At 39.1% G+C, this 23,373-nt stretch overlaps 1 pseudogene; it reads right to left on the minus strand.

Moving 5' to 3' along the window:
- Positions 1-1,041: 1,041 nt before the first annotated feature.
- On the minus strand, positions 1,042-1,496 carry LOC114617422 (annotated as a pseudogene).
- Positions 1,497-23,373: the final 21,877 nt, after the last annotated feature.

The following is a 23,373-nucleotide window of genomic DNA, read 5'->3' on the forward strand; positions in this document are numbered from 1 at the left end:
GTTGTTAGGGGCTCTGCATGAAGACCAAGCTGCACATTGGCTGTATATATGCAGGGAGTCATGGTGGGGAGACCTAGGTCCAGCCCATGTATGCTCTTTTGCTGGTGGTTAAGTCTCTGGGATCCCCAATGGTTAGTTGACTCTGTTGGTCTTCCCCTCCAGGTCCCTCAATCCTTCCTGCAATTCTTCTACAAGACTGTCTGAGCTCCCTCTAATGTTTGGTGGTAGGTCTTTAGATCTGTTTTTGTCAGCTGCTGGGTGGAGCCTCTTAGAGGACAGTTATACTAGGCTCCTGTCTGAAACCATATGCTCTTTTAAATCACTTTGCATGCTAACTTATTTGCTGTATAAGACCCATGAGGAAGATGATAATATTAACCTAATTTTTATATGTAGAAAGAGACATGGAATGATAACATGTTAAGAAAGAAAGAGAGAAAGACTCACATTGCTCTTTCAGTGAAAGAACAGAAATTCCAGTCCAGGAACTTTGGATACAGAACCTACTGAACGTCACTTTGGCATCTGCAAATACTAAAGTCAATCTACAAACTTCTGTCACTATTCCTGATAAATCACTGGGAAAAGAGGCATTTAAAGAACTAATTATAATCAAAATAATTTGCCCCAAATAGAGTTAAAGCAAGAAGGAGGATTGCCAAGGAGGTAAGATGCACGCTCGGCCCAGATTGTCCTGTCTTCAGTGTGTTTGCTGAGCTCCCCTCCTTGCTTGTCAGACCTTGCAGTGGCTGTTTTACTGTGATAAATATACTTTGATTTATAAGAACCCATCCTGACCTTATTAATTTTTCAGAAGCTTTATATTTTAGTTTAAATTTATGAACAAAACATCTCAATGTTTCTCAATACATTCATTGGAGAAAGTTGAACACTCTTACTTAGGTTCTGTTGGTATTTTCTTTCTTTTTTTTTTTTTTAGAAGATTCTCCAGCACCAGGAAATGTTTAATCTTAAAAAACAAAAAAAACAGCTTTTGCATCTGCTGTGCGGCATTAACAGGAAGGACAGTGCACAATTGTCCTAGATCTTCCCGATTTTAGCATTCTCAGAAGGATCCCATCCTTGATAATGGCAGAAAGTGCAGAGACATCTGAATGACTCATTCTTCCCTTTGTACTCCTTGCCCTCAAGCCTTCTTTGTCTCTGCTCAATCCGAGCCATTCTCTTCATCCTTGCTATAGGATCCTGCAGCACTGACAACAATGTACGGACCTTTCTCTTGGGAAAGGCGCTCTGAACTTCTCTCCGGATTTTTTCACTTTTGTTCTCCCAGGTTTGCTCTCAACCAGGTGACGGAGCCTACGGTGACGACGTGCTGGCCCCTTGGCACCGGGCTTCAAGGTTAGCTTTTTCATGACCTTTACCAGTGTTTCTGGTTCTAGGACTTCTGAATCACAGGATGAGTTCTCTTCATCCTTCATCTGAGAAGTTTCTGGGTCCTCAACTGGGCCGACTTCCTCTAATGGCTCCTCCATGGCAGTTGAGCAGAAGCCTCAAAAACTAGCACCGAGCAAAATTACCTTCACCCAAGTCCCAACTAGCAGAGGCGAAGTGAGTCCTGTTGGTATTTTCAATGTGATCTGTTGTATTTTTGCATCATTATTGTACTAAAAGATTAGCTATAAATTAAGAAAATGCATTCTATTCTGCTCTTTAGCAGAGAGAACATTTTGCTATCAAGATTGAAAATTGTCTTGGCCAAGGATTCGAACAAACAATGAGCTGTTCTATTTGGTTTATCATTAACATTTTTTATTTTATGAAACATTTAATGAAATAATTGAACAGTTTTTGCATCAAATGACTCAATCAGTATACCCTGTCATCTTAAACACTAAGATATGATAAGGTTAACAGAGTAAAAGTAGGGAAAATGGGACATAATAGTGGACTGAGACTTCTCATATAGACCTCAGGGTCTGCCTTTGATACCTTGTAACATTATTGACAAACTGGTCAATGGAAAGACTTTGAATTTCATGACATGTCTAGAGAGTTATTTGTGGGAAAAGTGATGTACACTCAAGACTTTGATATTTTAAGTCATAAACAATAATGACATTTTATGCATATTTTGGCCTATTGTTTATTTTGGAGAGCAGAGTTTAGGTGATTTGTTCATTATCCATTAAGAAAACTTAGATAGAAGTTTACTGAATGAAAGTGTCTAAGATAATAAGTGAGGGTAGAAGTAAAATTGTGACCTTCCAAGCACAGATGAACACGCAGGTAACACTGGCCTTATCAATATGCTTTGACAACTCGGACAGCCGCTCATAGAAGTAAGTCTGAGAGAAAGCTGTGTGAAAACGGATGACATTAAGTTTGATTGATTTCAGGAAATACCTTTTCTAAAAAAACTGAAGATTGCTTGAGTTAATGTCCTCTTAGGTATGAATTAGAAGGCATTTTTTATAGTTTTGCAAATGTCCTTTGTACATTCATATTGGAGCTTTGACTACTAGGTGGCATCAGTGACTTTGGGGCAGAAATACTTTTTGTTTTGTTTTAGAAGTATTTTTTTGTTGTTGTTAAATTGGAAATTTCTTACCAATAATACAATCACAGTCATTTTAAAGACTAGGTTTTCAAATCTAGAACATTTATGTTTTTTCAAGGGTTAAATAGGAATGCCTTATAACATTTCTTGTAAGACTTTTTAAAAGTCTGTATGAATTAAGTCCTCATAACAATGCCTACACATTGAAATAGTCACTAAATATTGGATTATTATTACCCAAATGTCTTTGGATGTGTGAAGCCTCAAGAAACCAGGCAACGGGCAAGCCTTCATGGACAAGTGAACAAAATTGCATGTGAGTCTCTAAACAAGAAGAGACAATACTTTGGAGGATATTTTTCTAAGCAGCTTGCAGATAGCAACAGATATTACGGAGGTCTACTTAGGATCTGTGCCTGTTTCAAAGAAAGCTCGCCATGTGTGGAAGCTTGGCAGACAATCAGTTCTGATTCCTTTTACGTCCACTTTCTCTCATTTTTCTCCTAACATGCACAAACACCACAGCATTATTTTCTCTAATCTCCCCTGTCGCTGTCCACACACACACACACACACACACACACACACGCAAACACACACACTTTGCCTTCAAAACACACACACACACACACACACACACACACACACGTACATTCACACTCATTTCGTTTTATTTAGTTTTTAATCCTCAAAGGATTCACAGAGCAGGCTGAATGCAGCTGCCGTGTTTTCCCTGGTTAAATTGGCAGTTACCCACTGAGTAGAGTTGCTAGGAGAGGATGAATAAGCATGATTCCAGCATCACTTGATGGACATACTCTCTCAATAACAACCTGTGGAGCTCTGGGGTCTGTCTCCTGTACGGCTCTATGTGTGACTTTGCTCCGTGTTTGTCATTAATATTGGCTGCCTTTACTCAGGAAGCATGCTATATTTTTAAAGTGTCGCTTCCAGATACAATTAAGAGACAAAGCCGTGGTATTTAAACAGGCACTTTCTTCTCAGGGTGGTGCTGCTGGTACTGCTTCTTACCATCTGGTTTCTTATTACATCCTGCCCTGCTTCAGCTGCTAGAGAGGAATTCAGCTTCTTGTGGAGCGCGAAAGTCATTCACGTTTCTTTCGTGCATAATTGAGCTTGTAAACTGTAGAAATTCTGATGTGCTTCTGTGCACGGAACAGTAACAGATGAGCTGCTTGGAGGCTAGCCTGAGCAGTCGGTCAGTAGTACAGTAGCAGCTCCTGTGTGTGGATTGCTTCCGTGAGGTCAGAGCATCTGTTTATACTCTGCTGGGGGGGGGGGGGTCGTTGGTGATGTGAGCAGAGTATATGCCTGTCAAAGTCAGCAGTTCTGGCAGAGCCTTCCCTCGGCTTTGCATCTCTGAACTGTTTTGATGGCTAAGAGATGCTACTGTGTAATGCTTGAGATATGTAATGGACTGAGGAATGCTTGTCCTAGCCGCTGAAACTGACTGCACCTGTGTTGTCCTAGGAACATCATCATGGGGTCTACTGATACGGACATCGAAGAACTGGAAAACGCCACTTACAAATATCTCATTGGAGAACAGACCGAGAAGATGTGGCAACGCCTGAAAGGAATGTGAGTAAGCTCTCTGTTTGGTCTTATGTTATGTTTCCCTCTCAAAAAATATCTGACTGTTAACACAAATAATTGTGGGTGCGACTTGACTTTGAGATTTAGTGTTTTCTTTGCACGAAATTTTCTCTTGAAAACTAAAATATGCCCATTTCAGCTAGCAACTTGTTGAAAGCAGAATAGTGTTTCGGTACCTGTATGCTTTGTATGAAGTAAGGTAAGGCTCTGTGAAATCACTTTCTGTTTACACTCCAGGGCTTCTGCTCCCCACTGTGTGTGTTGTTTAGATGTGTGTTTTAGATAAGCACAGAGGGACTAGGAAAGCAGCTTGCTTGGTCCTCACTGAAATAATTTCTCTCAGGTAAGTAGAAAGAGAAATAAGATGGAGATTTCTTTGTGAAAAGCAAAGATGGGATTAATGCAATAATAAACAACGTATTTATTCTGTGCTTATTCTATGATGGTTAAACTAATATTTTAATAAGAAAATTACTTATGTGGCAAAACAACATGAAAAGCATATCAAACATATTAGAGCTTCGGTTTAAATTAGTCAGTTGAGTTCCACACTAATTTGTAAAGCGCAGAATTGCTTCCCATGTACTGACTGGGTTCTTAACAATATAGAACAGGATGTGCAGTAACGTGAAGCATGACTTGTAATTACCTGAATTCACATTGATTCTAGTGTTAGCACCTTGCTCTTGATCCCCACCCCACACTACCCCCCACCCCCGTTGCTGTCAGTGTGTGTGAGTTCCGGCCAGAGCTTCAGCACAGCTCTGTTTATATGCTTCGTTTTAATCAGAGCGCAGTTGTAAAAGTCGATGTAACATTTGGATAAAAATATGAATATTTATATGCCATTGGAATTTCTAAGTGTATTTTCATATCTCAAAATTAAGTGCAGCATTAGTTTCACAAAGATAGCTGAAGGACTACAGTGCTCCATGGACAAGAAGCTATGATGGATTCCTGTCTCTAACGCTGTTGCATGTTTACACAGTGTTTCATGAAAAGTAGTATATGAGCAAGCTTATGTCATTGCTTTTATAAAACTACATCGAACTTTGTTTAGAAGTCCAAATCCTCTCTACTCTTCTCCATTTGGATGTACAGTGCTCTCAGTGTATATATATATTCCGTTACTTGAAGTAATCCATGGTATTACGGTGCCTAGTATAAAAGCACCCCAATAATGCAAACAGTTAGGAGAGAATAACTTTTAAAAAGGAAGCCATATTTATAGCCATTGAATGAACTAGAGAAATCTCTTCCAAAGATCCATTGAAGATTTAGACGACAGATTCTCTAGAGAAACAAACAATCCTGTTGAAACAGAATTAATTAGCATAGACGCAAATTAAGCATCAGCAACTATCAGATGATTTGCACACTAACCTAATGGAGGAATATCTGTACTGGGCTGCTATAACTGAGATCACAACCCATTTTAGATTCTTCCTACAGGAGAGGATGCTTTGTTTGCTCTTGGCATATTGTATTTCCTTAGTTACTCTGAAGCAAAAAGATACACAGTAATGACTTTAGAAATATGTCTCAAACAATTAGAAAATTGATGCTGTGTTTACCCAACATTTTAAAGAGAAGTTATCTGACTTTTCACCTTGTCATTTGATAGGAGTTTCTTCCTGAGTTGACAGTAGCGTGTATCTGTGTGTGCATATGCTGTGTTCCTTTGGAACTATTGCTACCCAGAATCACTTAATGATCTCCAGCCAGTTTAGCATTTTAAAGCCATTCCTACTGACTCAAGTGACTCAGTGATTTCGTATTCAAGCATGAAAAAATTAGCATTTCGGTTCATTCCTGTTCCTTGCACTTTGACTTACCGACATTTTCAGAGTTCTTGGCTTAGGCTTGTCAAAGCAAGCAGCTCTAAGTTTAAAATCTGCATGACTAATGACAAGCAAATTGTTTAATTATGGTCTTTTGTGTAGTCTGCTTCCAATGCAGTGATGTGCGGGTCTTCCCATCCACTTGATGAAAATGCCTCATCTCTTTAAAACACAACACTCGTTCAAGCAGAATTTTACCTCTTCAGGATTGCTCCTGGGGTTCTACTTTTAAGCGTCTGCACTGAAAATCCTGGCACTCATAAATGCTATTAAACAGTTTTGAAATGATTTCTTATTTTGATAAAACATACTCAATGGTGGCTATTGGATACTTTATTTGGAAAGGATTTTATTTGATTTTCTTTTATGGAATCCAACTTTATAAACTTATTGATGTTTTTCAGCAGGCTATCCATTTTTAATTTGGCATACAGTATGTACATTTTAAGGTTAAATTCAAGTGGAGATGAAAATAAATGAAATCTGTATTCATGCAACATGGAAAACACAAACCATTACAGGAAGATACTTAGAAAGTCTTTCACAGAGATTTTATATAGTATATTTTGAACACCTTTTTAAAAATATGGATTTGCTCTTTACCTTATAATTTTCCTGCTTCATTCTCTCTCATGTTTGGATTGCAGGCATGCACTACCACACCTGGTTTGTACACGTATTTGAATCCATAGAAATAATGACAAATTTTGTAACACATGTGGAAACATTGCTAATCTAAATTAAGTATCAATTTCTCTAGAGCACTCTGCTCATTTCCTTCCTGAATCTTTTTAGTGTGTGCATGTTGCAAGTGTGTGGATGCATCTACGGGTGTGCATATATGTGTGTGCATGTATGTGTGTTTGCATATGAAGACCAGAGGTCAGGGTTCCTCGCTCACTTTTCAGTTTAGTTTCTGAGACAAGGTCTCACTGAACTTGGAGCTGACCGGTTTAGCTAGACTGGTTGGCATGCAAACCACTTGATTCCATCCATCTCTGGCTTTGCAGTGGCAGGATTACAGGCAGGCAGCCTTCGGGCTGGTTTTCCCCATCGGTGTTGGGGATATCCAAACGTAGGTCCTTGTGCTTATATGGCAAGCACATTTCAAATGAAGCCATCTCCCAACTTCTTCTATTAACCCTTTGGAGTTGTTTTTACTCCATGTTTGGGAAACCCTGTAAGCTTATGCGACTTTCTATCTCTTATTCCTTTTGAAGAACAAAGGTGAAATAGTCTTATCTTCATTTTCATGAAAACCTACAAGGTTCACGCTGCCAATTTTTAGGTCAACATTTTCCTCACCACTTTCAATGTATTTGCTGCCACTCAGAATAACAATTTAGCATCCTGACATGACTCATCATCTTCAATAGTGAAGCATTAGCAATAGCTATGACATCAGACCCTCCGTAAAGCTGCAATTTGAAATCATCACACACTTATTCATAAGTTGTAAATAGTTCAGGGTTTAGAAAAGCCTTCATTCTTATACCATTTCAGCAGCAAATTTAATTCCTTGTTCAGAAGTTTCTTGTGACTCTGGAACCTCAGCTGAATCCTACATATGAAGGATAGTTACCTACCTGTGGGCTTTGCAGAGACTTTATGCAAGTTGATTTGAAAGTTGTATATTGTTTTTAATTAGTGGTGCTGATTTTTTTATTCTAATATTGGATATAATACTTTTTTTGATACTAGAGCTTCTTTCTCCTACACAACTGTGTGGTACATAGGTAGCAACATCGGAGCTGCTTGTCCTTGGCAGTGCCTCAGTTCTACGGATTCAGTCCAATAGCTAAAAGCATTTCCAGAAACTTGATCATGTAAAGTTTTCAGTAAAAACCATGTGAAGTTGTCAAAGAAACAAACTCAATGTATTATTTCACTTAGTCGTTCAACAGAAGCAAAGACAACCTGATTGCATCTAAACGACAAGCTATCTAGACATTATTGCTGGCTCCTTCGGCTCATATGAGCATAGGACAAGAGCCAGCTAGCCTCTTATAATCATTTCTTGTCGGATTGCTGATGTTATCTGTATCGCCACCTGTCTCTCCTATCTTTACAAATGTCTAAATGTTCACATGTGTGGGGTTGTGAATGTGATGAAACCGAAGAACTTCAAGCAAAGCTTCTTCTACTCTCGTTTTAATGATAAGCATTAATCGTTAGCCGTGAAGGGTGAATTGTAGGGAAGTAGGAAGTGAATGAGGGTAGAAGAACTCTATTACTCGTTAATTCTAATTAATGCATTTGCTAAAGAAGGCAGTCTGATGTACAGTTATCATAGGAAGTTGCCCGGGCCCCATTTTTAAGATGTAACTGCTGTGTGTATTTAAACTAGGCAAAGATTATAATTGGCAAGAAGTATCAACACTGCATTCCCGAGCTGGGATTATACCTTAAGATAAAGCAGCTTCATGAACAAGAAACAAAAAGGATGCTTTAGGTCTCCCACTTCACACCCTTTATAGCTGTTCCTGGTTGGCCCTTCAAGGTTTAGTGTCATCCACAGCATCTTGGTGTCCCTGTTTCCTGTTAGAAGTCCCTGTTTAGGCCTCTGTTTCTGACTCCCTCCTAACCAGATCTGAGATTGACATTAAGAAAGGCTGCATACTGCCTTTGCTCATTTGAATAAACATCCTTCTTCAGTCAGCTGAGGTCTGAGCTTACTTTTGTAACTCTTGTTCTCATGGTTGTCTATATAGGGGCAGTTTCCATGTAGTCAGCTTGCAATACTTCTGCCTTTGATACACAGCTGAGGCCAGGAAGAGTCTCTCCTGCAGAGCTCAGGCTATGCCTTCACCAGGAGGAACTGTTCTACCTCAGTGCCAGTAGAGACCTTGTTAAGAAATGCCCGTCTCTGCTGGGATTTTCCTTACACAGAAAATTCTTTCCGGCTTTCCATTTTAGCCTGGTTTTGGTTTATAAAATAACTAAAACCTTACTTTCCATTCCAATCTACCTTCTCTTATGAACCATTGCTTCTGAGTTCAATTCCCAAGTTCACATTCCTTGTTTTATTCCTGGATTCCCAGCCCTTAGCACAGTAATGACTGTAGAGTATTAGAGAATTACAAGATAATCCTGATTTCTGAATGCAAAGTTGCAGGATTGGAGACAGATGCACAGCTAGAAATGGCAATGAGAAGGTGGAAGAAAGTAAAGTATTATGTACTAGCTGCTAGAACTGTGAAGATATAAGCTGTGCACTCTTATGTGTGCATAAAAATGACTCTAAGATGTAAGTCTTCCCAATTACTTACTCATGTTTCTTGTGAAGCATGAATTTGTACATATGTCTGTGTTTTTCTTCTAAAACAGAGACATTCTCAGAATAGTTATCCAGAAACATCACCAGAAAAGAATGTAAAACGGAGATTTTGAAAGAGTCCCCAGATCTCATGGTAGATGGACTAGGTCCTACCTTAGGGTCAGACACTTCCTACTCTCTAGTATGTGTGAACATTATCCTACCTAGAAAACAGGATTAAAGCAGCATACGGGGTTGAGGTTTCCAAATAGTTGATTCTCAACTAGATCTCTTATCCTGGATCACCCAGACCACCTAGCTCATCCCACGTGGTCACAGAACCTCTTGACAATTGAATCCAGGCAGACGAGGAGGAGTCAGAGTAGAGTGGTGTGAAAAGGGATGACTTGTAGATTCCAGCCCTGAGACTGGTCAAAGCATACCATGCACCAAAGAATATGAGGATCTCAAGAACATAGAACATGAAGTCTTCCAGAGTCTTCAGGGAGAATGTTATCCAGCTGACAACTTGATATTAACTCAGTGAAAGTGACATTAAATTTATGACATACCAAGTAGAAGACATCTTAACCTGTATATTTTAAGATACTGGGTTTTGCAGTAAATTTGATATAGCAGCAGCAAGAAACTACAAGTGAGTGTCCTTAAAAATTTGTATTTTAACCACAAGACTAACATGGTTTGGTAAAAATCACGCACCACTATTTTTACTTCAGAGTATATATTTCAAGTTACAAACATCAATGTTTCAAAAATATTTTATTATTATCTATGGAATAAATATTCTTTTGGTAGGATTAAGATAGCAATCTATTATTTCTTAGCTATCTATTTTTCTTAGTCAGGTGACATGCAAATGTTATTAATTTTCTGAGCTTTACTTTTACCTGTGAAACAATCATTTTGCTCACCATTCATTTACTCATTCAGTAAATGTTCAGTCACTTTCTCTATACATGCATGTTAGACAACAGAACAAGAAGAAGGTGAATTATAAAAAGCAAGTTAGCCTACAGTAAGAAGTAGACTGTGAATAGAGCACCAAGGTTCTTTTAGGAAGGTTATGGTTGATTTCTCTCAGAAGATTTTCCAAGTAAGACAGAGAAAAAGTGATACCTAGGATGTTAGTGTGTGAGAGGGTCTAATAAATGACACTGCCAATCCCTGATGAAGTCTTGAATCTGGTGAGGGATGGATTTAGGAGTCCACTCTATGGAGATCAAAGTATGAGTTTTATTGTAGTAAAACTTTCATTGGCTTTGGTGTATAGCTTAATGTGTCAGATGGCCCCTGACAGCCTCTAACCTCCCCAAATACAGATCTTGAAATATCTCCCCTCCTAATTTACCTCATGAGTTAGAACAGATGAGACTCTACTTTCTCCATGCACAGATTTCTTCCCTATTCACTGAGAGGGAAAAAAAATCTAGTCTCCAGGCCCAGCTGCATCCACCATGATTCATAATCCAAATAGGTGATTCTTTTATTTGCAGCAAAGAAGAAAAGAGGCCCAGGAAGCTTCTCCAGTGAAAAGGGTTTAGGTGTAGAGAAAAGTACTTGGATCTAATGCTTTCATACCTTGAAGTCTAAGAAAGACTTCAACAACAGTTGAATAAATTATGACTGCAGCATAGCACATCCCTGCACACAGGAGGCCTTTCAGACACTGTGATCATTAATACTCCCACAACACCCATTCTTTAGTGTATGGTGTCCCCACTACTCGCCAACATATGGTATCCATGTTGAGTTATCTTTCAATACCTTAGTTTTTCATGCGTGAACTGGAAATATTTCCTATCTTACAGTTGTTGAAGAGTTTAAATTAATTGCCAATTATAAATTTTTTGAATCGTATCTATAATTCCACAAACCTTAGCAGCTGTTATTGCTAATTTTGCATATTGAGCCATATATTTTGAGGTGATTGACATTATGTAATACAGGCTGGTTTCAAACTTGCAATATTCCTGCCTGTGTTTGCCAAGCGCTGAGATTACAGGCATGTGCCAGCATGCCTGGTTCCAAAATTCTATACCTTTAAAGGTACTTTTGTTACCAGAATTAGTAGGCAGAATAAAATGGCCAATTTAATAAAGCTTTCTTTTAGCCCAAGGACCTTGTCTCACAGATGTTTCTCAGTTTCTTTTTCTCAGTATGGTATACTTTAAAATTGAAGTACTTTCGTTACCTTGGAGCTAGAGGTAGAAGGTCCCAGAGAGAAAGCTAAGAAGCCTTGAGAGTTTCACAGTGGAAGGTTGCATTGGTGTTTTAAAGTGGAGTTTAGCTCCCCATGGTCATGTACAGCTGCAGGCTAGACAGAGTTCCTGAGTTACTTACTGGTTTGCAATCAGTTGACTTCACAATAGCAGCTGTGATCTCCCATGTCTACCCCTTTGCGGACATATTTCAGAAAATGTCATTGTCATTATGCCTCTAGATTTTGTCTTGTACCATGTTTCAGTCAGCTAGACTAGTGTTAGCTATGGTTAACTAAAGTTAAGGGAATAAAAATGGAAGCTGGGGAGTTGTCTCAGTGGTTAAAGTCTTTGGCCAAGCAAGCATAACCACAGTTTGGAGTCTTGGACTCTATGTAAAGTGCTAGGTGAGAATGACAGCTACTTGCAAGTCTAGCCTTGGAAGGTAGAGACAGGGTTATCCTGAAAGCAAGCTAGCTAGAGAGACTAGTTATATCAGCAAGTTCTGGGTTTTATTGAAGTACCCATAATGAACAAGTTTGAAAGGCAATACAGTATGATTCCCAACACCAACCTTGGGTCTCCATATTCATGTAGCTACACATGCATATGCACTCACCCTCACAATATGCTCACACACATGCAAGCATATACAAACATGTACACACATGGAAATACACACATACATACAGAAACATAAATGAAAGCCAAAGGACATAAAACTGGTAATGAGTCATTAGGAGTATAAAAATGAAATGCCATCTTTAGGACTTCTTTAAGATATACTATTTTGAAGTTGTTTAAAGATTAATTGTATATTTTATAAAATATTAAGAGACAGGTTTTTACTAAATGGGTCTTACATGCTCAAGGATGGAGATAACTTTTGCTGTTAAATTTCAACATTTATAGCTACTCAAATAAATTTATAATGGGTCATAAAAAGCTAGTTAGTTTCTAAGCACCAAAGGCTTCAGGAGAAGAAAAAATAGATCTTAATTAAATTGTGCATGAAGGCTGGGATGTGACTCAATGGTAAAGAAAGAGGTCTTGTGGTCAATCCTCAGAACCACAGGTACAGAATAATGACAACAGGACCCAACTCTACATGAGCATGCTGACCAATGAACTCTCCTGAATCAGGTTCTAGATAATTTTGAATAAAATCAAAGTAAATTTGTTAGGAAAAACACAGTGTTCTGACGCTGTTTTGGATCTACTTAAAATGACTTTCTAAGCATTAGTTTGACTCCAGTGAGAACAAGATGAAGAAAAACTGTACAACTTCAGGATTGACCCTAATTCTTATTAAAATATCTCAGAATTGAATTATAGAAGTAATCATACCTATAAAGTTTTTGTGCCTGATACTTTCTGAAACATTTTCCCTTTTAAAAGATTTTCACTGAGTGTGTCCATTTTATCCATTACGTTGTTAATCAAGGGCATATGCACATAAAAGTATGGTACATTCATGCAAATGATACATGTTCTATGTACATGGCACATAGAACACACTCTGAAGTGGTTTTGTTTTGTTTGAATATTAAAACTAGACATTTTTTTCTTTATGATAATCCTTTTCTTGTCATAAAAGATTTTAAGCACACGATAATAGTCTTCCTTCAAGTGAAGTGAGCATTCTTTTTTCATTTTGTTTATGTCAGAAAAATCAGCTTAGTGGGGTTCTTCTGTTTTACTGTCTGAGGCAAATAGAAACTGTGTCCTTTTCCAGGCTGTCTTTGATATGCAGACTAAGGAGCTCCTTTCTGGATTTCAGAACATTCCAATTTTCTGTCATTTCTCACTCTTTCAAACAGGAATAATAGGCATATTTTTGATATGTGTGGTCCTCTTGACTCTTTATTTTCCAGAAAGCCCCTGCTTTAATATCTTGAGCTTTCTAGCATGTATCAGTTCTCTAGTACTCCTTCTGCCCCAACCCTGCCCCATGTTCTTTACTCTAGGGTTCCAGTTCGTTCATGACTTTGTGTATCCATGTTCTTGGATTGCCTCTCTCTGATAGTGACTCTTGATTATGCAATGTGCATTGGCTGATGGGACTTTGGCAATGTGTTGTAAGAAAAGCCAGGGAAGGAACTATTCTTGGGGCTATTCTCACTTAATGATCTCCAATGTCTCACTGCAGCATGTAAAGAAATCTGGTAAAAATGGACATACAAAGTAGATACTCACCAATCAACTAACTAACTACCAGACATATAGGCAAGGGCAGCCCAGATTAGACAATTTATTCACCATTGCAAAGGGATAATTACATGCTCACTTTTTAGGAGCAATAAGGTTTGGGGTCAGTTCACACACACACAGTTCTCTGTTATTTCCCTAAAGAATTTTTTTCCTGTCATTTTATGGTTCCCACAGTTTCTTCTACATATTATCATTTTCTTTTCTTGTCACTCATAATTTATTTATTAAATAATTACTAAAAAATGTAGAGATTAGAAAAGTAAACAATGGAGGTCCTCTTTTTCTGAAAATCAGTCTGGTGAAATTTCTTCCATGCAGCAGTATAAATGATGCATATCCTCTTACAATATTTCTACCAAAACCTGCCCTTTCACTGGCCTGTGTACTGAAGTCATATTGTTGTTAGATTTCCATGAACAAATATAATTTCCCATCAAATAGAAAGGTGACTAGGAGTAAGGCAGAGAAGCTACACAGCTGTGTAAAAGAAGATGGTTCATATCTTGTTACCCTAGCAACAAGGACTGGCAAGGCCAGGACTTTCCCCACATCCTGTTGCCCTGACAACAGATCATACAAGGGCCTGGGAGGGTCCAATCCCAAGTATTCTAAGTCTCTTCTTTGAAAGCACAAAGTAAAAGGACCAAGTGGTGTTATATATTATTTCTTCTAAACACATAATTCTTCTAATATTCAAAATATTTCATCAAATGATTATCTTTTCAGACATGAAAGAGGTAGAAAGAAATCATATCCTCCATTTTTGTATTCATGAGTGCAGAAACATTTGTTAATTTTTTATTGGTTCAAAGGAGCATTAGTAAAATAAAAAGGAAGGAATAAAAAAAAGAATGGAGAGAACAGGCTGTAGGAATCAGAGCTAGAGCACTGGAGTCTTGCACCTGAGAGTTGAGTTGGAGTCAGCTAGTCATGAAAGGGAGGCTCAGCTCAGTTTTAGAGTGTGTCCAAACGAGTCCTTTGCTGTTCGCTGGCCTCTATTTTCTTTCATGTAACCATAGCCAAATACCATAGGATAATACTAGGTTGTATGTTAACTTTACCAACCTAATTCTCAATTTAGCACAAAATTTTCCATTTTTCATTCATATTGAGCATCAACTTGCTTTCCTAACTCTAGTAGAGTTGACAAAAAAGCAATCATTTTTTTTATGTGTGTGTTTCTTTTTCTTTGTTTCTTGGGTAATTGGTTTGAACATGCAAAAGAAGTATGACTTAGCTTTAATCTTGACTTCGTTTTTTAATCTTCCTATTTTAAGGTTTATCTAAAATAGTTCTATTTAAAATTGACCTATTGATTAATTTTCAACTACTACTGATCTTTATAAATTCAGGTGCAATGTTAGTTTAACGCTACAGTGATGGCTTTAGGGTTTGTATTAAAGCAGAAATATCTCTGTAAACTCCTCTCTCCAAAAGCAGAAAGCTGGGTTTGTAGAATAAAGACTTTTTAAACTTAATTTGAAACTTAATATAGATGACTAAGAAGCATTATACCTGTGGAAAAACACCATTGAGTTAGGGTTGAATTTTAGAAAGACCATGCAGGAAACTAGGGAACTTGGGGCCTTAAATGTCGCTAGTGACTTTAAAATCAGAGAGATATTGTTGCTTACCAAAAACTAGATCGAGTGAATGTTTCTGATTCTCCAAGTGCCCTTCCTGCTTCAGCTTCATTACTTATTAAATAACATTCATTTAGCTGTTAATCAGTCTGCTTTGTAAATAATTCTTTATATCCCCTTTGAGGTTAGACAGCAGAGGTGGAAATTTCTCCACTCTTTATTATGTCCCGAGTACTTGGCACAGCAGATAGCATAAAGCAGGGATCCAAAAATGCTTTCCAGCTGAATGACATGACGTGAGAAGTCACGTGAGTTATGGCTGAAAGGTCGTGAATAGACTCCCCTTGATCTACTCTGTAGCAAGGAAGAGAATGAAGGGCCAGAAAAGCCTCAGTAGTCAAAGATGATTGGGGATGTTTCATTAGCATAAGCAAAATAACAGAACCCCAAGTTAAATCATACTCAGTGGAAGTTATTGTCAAACACAAAGATGATTGTAATAGATAGGAATGGTGAAACTGTGGTGCTCACATGCTGTGCATAGCACAGAATATTTACAAATGGTAGCTGTCACGTTGAGCGACATTTAGCACAGCTGTATGTAAGGCAATGTGCTTGCTTTCTCTCCATTCTTCTTTCAAATACAAGATGGAGATGAACGTTAACTATTGAAAATGATCTTATGAGTAGAATGCAAAGAGAAGTCAAACACGACTTATTGAACTATCCAGAAAAAGTCAAGTGTTTTTTAAAGATATTATTGAATATTTAGGATTCTTGTAAAAAAATATCTTCCACAATTAGTGTTGTGGCCTTGTGGTAGAGAAGAGGCAATTGCCCAGTGAAGTTCCTAGCCTCAAGGAATTAGGCAGGAGATAACTTGCTTAAACTTGGGGAAATGGAACTGAATCCATTAGTGGTAGTTTTCCGTTGACAGCTTCTTGTCTACGGTTGAGTGGAAGATTCATCCTTACCTTGCAGATTTCTTCTCATAAAAAAAGTTAATAGACTTCCGGTTTGGGACCGAGCCTAGAGCAGGTCGCAGGCAGCAGCTCCGTACCCAACTGCAGAAAACCAAGAAAAACAGGGACTCCCAGGAGCTTGAACTCACGCAGCATCCCAGGTAAAATTGAATACCCGTGATGCCTGCTATTAGAAGTTCTAACCCAGATGGACCAGAAGCCAGGAGCCTCGCCCTTACCCTCACCCCCTACCTTTTCCCACCTGCACAAGGTCCCCTGAAGCTGGGCAACTGCAAGATCCTGCTTGGCAACTGCAGATAGACTCAAAGCAGTGTACCATATCATCTGAAGAATAGCAGGGAGACCATAACTCAAGCAGTGTACCATATCTTCTGAAGAATAGCAGGTTGCAGTCCTCCTCGCCCCCACGAATAACCAGGACCCGCCGGTCGGGTCAAGTGGCACCCAGACGTGGGGCTTGAGGCACGGACCCATCCGGACGGACCCTCATTGAGAGGATGTGCGCACGACATCAAGATTGAGCAAGACAGAGATCATCGCCCATGACCTGTCGTCCACGGAACCAGGTTGATGCTGCCATCAAGAAGGCAGTTGAAGTTCATTACCATCAGCTGAAAATTGCAGAGGATCCAGAAGTGACTCCGCAGGAGACTGACACAGCTGTCAGCTCCCCTGCCTCCCCCTACGGTCAACCCCTAGACTTCCACGCCCTCCAGAAGGGTTCCTGGTATGCCTGGCTTTGCCCTCATTTCTCTCGCTAGAGAGCTTGGCCTCTTGATCACCACAACAAAAATTGGCTTTTTCCTAAACCAAGGCCACCCTTGATATGGCTGCTAACATTGGGGAGCCTTCCTTTATGACAATATTACACCCCAAACTGACAAATGGTTGGTAACTTGAACATTTACAAGAGACTAGGATGGCTGTGAGTTAGCCCAATGACGGGATTATTGTAGGTCCACTTCCCAGGGGCCCACCCAATGCAGCCGAAAAGGAGTGCGTGGTGCTGGGAGTGGGTGCAGCCTACATGGCCTAAGACAGGGCTCTCACCCTCCTTTCACCCACATCAGAGTCCCTTGACGTTGCCCATCGTCGACAGCCTAAAGCCTTCGACCATCGATGTGACTCGTCTCAAATCAGTGTTTTGGGGTTGTGAACTTGTCTAAGACCCCCCATAATTAGACATCCAAATTCAAAACTCACATAGTTGGGATTGAACATAAGAAGCCTTCTCTAACTAAACAGAGAAGGGGGAGATGCCAGAAGTCAGGACCCTCGCCCTGCCCTTACCCTTACCCCCTACCTTTTCCCACCTGCACAATGTCCTCTGAAGCTTGGCAACTGCAAGATCCTGCTTAGCAACTGCAGATAGACTCAAAGCAGAGTACCATGTCTTCTTAAGAATAGCAGGGAGACCATAACTCAAGCAGTGTACCATATCTTCTGAAGAACTGCAGGTAGATCATAATTCAAGGCAGTGTACCATACAGACCATGACATGTTTCAAGGCACAGGCCAAGAAGATTTTGTACTTTTCCACCACCTGGACCCTCTTACCCCCTCCCCTTGTAAAACATGCTATAAAAAAGCATTTCATGTTCAAAAAAAAAAAGAAGAAAAAAAAGTTAATAGCTGCAAGTAAACATCCTCTTGAGTTTCCTAAGGTGACTGAGGAATTTTAAGAGTTCCTGAATTTCATTTTATCAGGCATTCAGAAGTAAAGAGTCTGACAAGGCACAAACTAAATCTAACATTTTTATGTTGGCAGTTGATATTTTTCCCGCTGGCTTCATCCTGTCATATGAATCATATTTCAATTAGGAAAAATTATTTTTCAATTGCATATTATTTATTCTAAATAATAATCCATCCAGCCAAAATTGTAACATGGATTAAAGGGATTATGCGAGATTAGTGACTAAAAATGTTTCAAAATGAAATTCACAACCAGACCAGAATAAAGGATTAAAATATTCCTAGCATTCTTCCCCAACTGGTTTTGTTACATATTCTTTTCCTCTATTTTACATGAAGTGATTTGTAAAAATTTCATCACAGGTTACAAAATAAGAAGACTGAAATATAGTGCTACAATAATTATCCTCACTTTCATGTTTTTAAATGTCAAATCCTGCATAATTTGTGTAATACATTCTTTCTATAATTAGCAGAGTTTGTTGACCTCCTGATAGTACCTGGAAAACAAGAAGTGGTATAGAATCATTTAAAAGAACTCTGGAGTTAGAAATGGTAACTGTAAAGTTCCCTAGGAAGAGATGCTAAAATGCAACCGTAACATTAGAGAACTGAAAAAGATCGTCTTGATAAATCTAGATTGTTTTGCTAAATATGTGTACTTTTTTCTCTACAAGTAAACACTAATTTTCACAGTGTGAGTCATACTACGACAATCTTAGTCACCAATTCTCACTAACTTAGGAATGGGCATCCTCAACAAAAAGGAAGTTATAACTTAAGTTCATGTAGACTATATAACTATTCATGTATTTTGGAAAATAAGACTCATTATTATATTCTCCCATTTCTATAAGACAAGTTAATTTGCTTGTTCATGCAACAAAATTCATTCATTTGTAACATTGAGAGTTCTATCACTATGCTGGACACCAGGCATAGGATAATAAATAGAAGAGATGTAATTCCAACCTCTAAAGAGCTTATATGTTGATGATGAGGATGAATTGTAAAGAAATAAAAAATATATAATATATTTGCAATGGGAGGAAAATTAAAGCAACAAAGGTCCTGAAAATGTCAAAGTAGCTACTTTAGAAATGAGTGATCAGGAAGAGCGTTACCTGACAATAACTTGTAAAGATGAGTTCAACAAAGTAGGCTGAATACCCTGGCATTCTGTGAACATGGAGGTAAAGGCAGAACACTTTAAGCAAGGGTGAATTTGTCATATTTGAAGAAGCTCCAAAGTCCAGTGATGCTAGAGTGCAGATGAGGAGGAGGAGGAAGAGGAGGAGGAGATGAAGAAGGAGAAGGAGGAGGAGGAAGAGGAGAAGGAGGAGGAGGAGGAGGAGGAGGAGGAGAAGAGGAGGAGGAGGAAGAAGAAGAAGAAGAAGAAGAAGAAGAAGAAGAAGAAGAAGAAGAAGAAGAAAAAGAAGAAGAAGAAGAAGAAGTGTGTGTTTAGAAAAATCAGAAGTTAGATTATTTAAGATACAACTAGGGCAACATAAGAAATTAGGATTGTGTTTGTACGTAACAGAAGACCTTTGCAGTGACAGAGATAGAGGATCTTATGTTTGAAAAATATAATGTCTGTTTTGTAGACAGTGATACTAATGAGCGGGGAGTCACGGAGGCCAAGAGTGTGTTAGGAGGTCACAACAGCTGTTCAGGTGAAGGTTCAGTGATTTTGATGACAATGGTCCTATAGCGGCAGTGGTAAAAAGTCTGCCTCTGGATGCCTATATCTATGCATAGTGCAGTACTGAGTTGTACAGATAGTTTTGTCGCATACACACATATATTTATGATAAAATTTAACTTATAAATTATGTACAGTAAGAGATAAAAATAACAATAACATGACAGTGGGGACAGAACTGGATTCACAGAGCCAGTTTTGCCAAAGAACACAGGTATGAGAGACATGGAGAGGGGGGATGTAGATTTGAGGACCTCTTTAAAGGCATTAAAACTTGACTGAAATCTAGTGATGAGAGATGAGAATGTGTGAAGAACAACAAGCCATGAAAACGTGGGGTGAAGTCAAGGAGCTAGGGGTCCAGTGGGTAAGGAGTCCCTGGAATTAGACACTAGAATCAGAGATCTTTTGTTCTTTTTTTTTTAAGATAGTAAAGTAATTTAATTGATATAATAGATTTACAAAGAAAACATCAGTAAGATATTTAAAATAGAAATGTGAAAAATTGGGTTTCTTTTGTTTTCCTCCATCAATGTATTTTATTTTTTTGTTTTTTTATAATTTATTTTTTTCTCAAATCGTAATTCATTCACACAGGGGTTATAAACACAGAAAGGCAGGATGTGGGGAAGGGAATGACACTGGAGTGTGGGTGTTCAAGGGGAGTACAGATATCTTCAGAACCGGGTATCTGCTGGGTGAAGGTTCAGGGGACAAGTCACTATGACTCTGCCTATGACTCGCTTGACCTTATCTAAGTTGGTATTGTCTGCCAAGGCTACCTATTTACAAGGTCTATGTCTACTCAGGCTTGTAGATTTCCACAAAAGCTGCCTGTTTGCATTAGCTTATAGCCATCTGTTTCAGTGTTTTTCCACTGAGACCCAAGACTTGGTGTTAGTATACATGTATGACAGGCCTATTGCTGATTTTAGGCCTATGGCTGATTTTAGGCCTTCAGTGTGTAAGCAGGGCTGCCCCTGACATCTCCTCCCTTCTCTAAGTATAGAAGGGCTGTGGCAATTCTAATTTTGCGAAGGTGGGGATAGAGGCCTGACCTCCAGTACTTGAAGGGGACCTTGTAATGGCTCCGGTCCCCCTGTCATTGTCTAGTGAGGCATGAGGGCCATACCCATCCCGATGCCTTTTTCCTGGAGAGGGGATACTTTTGACATCAACCCCTATGCAGTCAGGCTTGTCCCTCAGGGAACCCAGAGAGATATTTTTATCTTTTATTTATATTCCCTTGCAGTGCTTAGCCTCATAGCCTAAGCAAGAATTCAGATCACCTGTCAGAGGGGGTTCTGGGTGGCCCCTCTCTGCTTGGTCTAGGGGCAGAAGTCCCCCCTTTTAGGTTGGGTGGAGATGGGTTTTGGAAACACCCTGTATAAAGTAACAACCTCATCTTGAGTCTCGTGGTCCTCCATAGCTAACTTATGATAATGTATCTGAATAGGTTTTGCAACCAAATTATTTATCTGTTCTATCACAGAGTTAGTCCGCCTATTTGAGAGCCAGGGACCAGCAGAAATAAGCAAAAAGAAACCAAATAATGGGCCCAAGATGGGAGGAAGTAGGGTTGACAACCTTGGAGATGCTGAAAACCAATTCTTGTACCAGCACTCATCTGTCTCTTTCTCTCTCTGATTTTTCTCAGGGCCTTCACTACCTAGTTCATGCTCTCTTTAACCCTCCTTGTCTTGTCTATGTAAGGGCAACATTCTTCTTTAAGGGCTGTACACAGTCAAGAGCTGTACACAGCCTTTTCTACTGTGATAGAGTAAATCGAGTCCCATAAGGATCTTCGTGATTTTAGGAGGTCTCTTCAGACAGTGAAATGAGGGATTTCTTCAGATTAGTGATGTCAATCTCTAGCTGTTTGATGTTCTTGTCAGTGGCCCTTCAAAGGTCTGAGTAGTATAATTTCGGAGGCCAGCTTCTGGATTAGAACTTGTAACAGCAGACATCATGGGTGATTCATTTTTACCTGGAAAGGAAAAGAAGGGAATTCTCAGGGAGATTTCTCTTCCCTGGATGTAAATTGTTATTCATCTTATTTATGGTTAGGCCTGGCTTTGTGGGGTATCTATTTATTTCATTAATCTTTTTGGTAGTCGGTTAGCTGTGCCTTCTGTGGTATCAGACAGGTATATCAATCCTCGGCCCCATAAGGGAACTGGGTCTGGGCCATTCCCTTTAAGGGTAAGAGGTTTTTACCCATATCTGTGGCAAAGTTTTTGTTGGTCTCGGTGGTTCCAGAGGCAGACAGCAGCAGATTTGCCATGAGCTTTCAGCTTTAGAGAGTTAAAAGTGAACAAGGCATGATGGAGAGTATTTCAGGGGGACTCCTTCTGGGCGTTACCATTCTCCCTCTTTTATTTTTAAAGCCAATTTTTCAGAGTTCTTGTAAAATCAGGGCAGAAGCACCAACAGTCGTTCCTTCCAGACTCAGAGAGTCATGAAGACCCTATTTAAAGATATGTAAATCTATATTAATAATCTTTGGTCAAAGGACTGTTATATCACCACCGACAACTAATCAGGCTATATAATATAACAATTAGTAATAGCTTCTTCTACTTTTTATGAGAATACCTTTCTTTTGTCAATTAACTGTTGAGGACAATTAGGGTTTACCTCTCTCTTGAGAATATTGAACAGAGAATTAAATTCTTTTGTGGAAAGCTTAAAATAGGATCTTAGCCAATTAGCAACTCCTAGAAACTTTTGAAAATAATTTAAAATAAGTAAACTCTCTCTCTCTCTCTTTCTCTCTCTCTGGACCCTTTATCTGTGTTTATTTTTTATATTATACATATTTACTTTTCAATGTTATCTCCTCTTCCATTTTCCCCCAAAACCCCTTATCCCATACGCCCTCCTACTATTTTTATGAGGGTGTGCTCCATACATCCTCCCAGTCCCAACTCCCTGCTCTCGAATTCCCAAACAGTAGGGGATCCAAACTTTCAGGGACCGTGGACCTCCACTTCCACTGAAGTCTGACATGGTCACCCTCAATTAGCTATACAGGTGGAGACATGAGTCCCTCCCTTTGTGCTCTCTGGCTGGCGGTTTAGACTTTGGGAGCTCTGGTTGAAACTTTTGATACTCCTTCTAGAAAGGACCAAAGCACCCACACTTTGGTCTTCCTTCTTCTTCGTGAGTTTTATGTGGTCTATACGTTGTTTCTTAGATATTGTGAGCTTTTGGGCTAATATCCACTTATCAGTGAGTGCATACCATGTATGTTCTTTTGAGATTGGGTCACCTCACTCAAGATGATATTTTCCAGCTCCATCCATTTGCCTAAGAATTTCATTAATTCATTGTTTGTAATAGCTGAGTAGTACTCCATTGTATAAATGTACCACATTTTCTGCATCCATTCTTCTGTTGAAGGGCATCTGGGTTCTTTCCAACTTCTAGCTATTATAAATAAGGCTGCTATGAACATGGTGGAGCATGTGTCCCTGTTCTATGTTGAAACATCTTTTGGGTATATGCCCAGGAGTGGTATAGCTGGGTCCTCAGGTAGCACTATGTTCAATTTTCTGAGATACCACCAGACTGCGTTCCATAGTGGTTGTACCAGTTTACAATCCCACCAACAGTGGAGGAGTGTTCCTCTTTCTCCACATCCTCGCCAACATCTGCTGTCACCTGTGTTTTTGATCTTAGCCATTCTGACTGGTGTGAGGTGGAATCTCAGTGTTGTTTTCATTTGCATTTCCCTGATGACTAA

The sequence above is a fragment of the Grammomys surdaster genome, unplaced genomic scaffold (assembly GCF_004785775.1).
Source record: "Grammomys surdaster isolate TR1022 unplaced genomic scaffold, NIH_TR_1.0 136, whole genome shotgun sequence".
NCBI lineage: Eukaryota > Metazoa > Chordata > Mammalia > Rodentia > Muridae > Grammomys > Grammomys surdaster.